This window comes from Oxyura jamaicensis, chromosome 1 (assembly GCF_011077185.1).
Source record: "Oxyura jamaicensis isolate SHBP4307 breed ruddy duck chromosome 1, BPBGC_Ojam_1.0, whole genome shotgun sequence".
Classification (NCBI taxonomy): domain Eukaryota; kingdom Metazoa; phylum Chordata; class Aves; order Anseriformes; family Anatidae; genus Oxyura; species Oxyura jamaicensis.
In genome coordinates this window covers 165,110,732-165,111,372 of record NC_048893.1, presented here as the reverse complement: position 1 = coordinate 165,111,372, position 641 = coordinate 165,110,732, and positions in this window count along the sequence as shown.

The window sequence follows — 641 nt, the reverse complement described above, 5'->3', positions numbered from 1 at the left end:
GAGGCTGTGCAGGGACAAAATTAGGAAGGCCAAAGCTCATCTGGAGCTCAATCTGGCTACTGCCGTTAAAGATAACAAAAAACGCTTTTATAAATACATCAACACAAAAAGGAGGACTAAGGAGAATCTCCATCCTTTACTGGATGCAGGGGGAAACTTAGTTACAGGAGATGAGGAAAAGGCGGAGGTGCTCAATGCCTTCTTTGCCTCAGTCTTTAGCGGCAATACCGGTTGTTCTCTGGATTCCCAGTACCCTGAGCTGGTGGAAGGGGATGGGGAGCAGGATGTGGCCCTCACCATCCACGAAGAACTGGTTGGTGACCTGCTACGGCACTTGGATGTGCACAAGTCGATGGGGCCGGATGGGATCCACCCAAGGGTACTGAGAGAACTGGCAGAGGAGCTGGCCAAGCCACTATCCATCATTTATCAGCAGTCCTGGCTATCGGGGGAGGTCCCAGCTGACTGGCGGCTAGCGAATGTGACGCCCATCTACAAGAAGGGCCGGAGGGCTGACCCGGGGAACTACAGGCCTGTCAGTTTGACCTCAGTACCAGGGAAGCTCATGGAGCAGATCCTCTTGGGAGTCATCATGCGGCACTTGAAGGGCAAGCAGGCGATCAGGCCCAGTCAGCATGGGT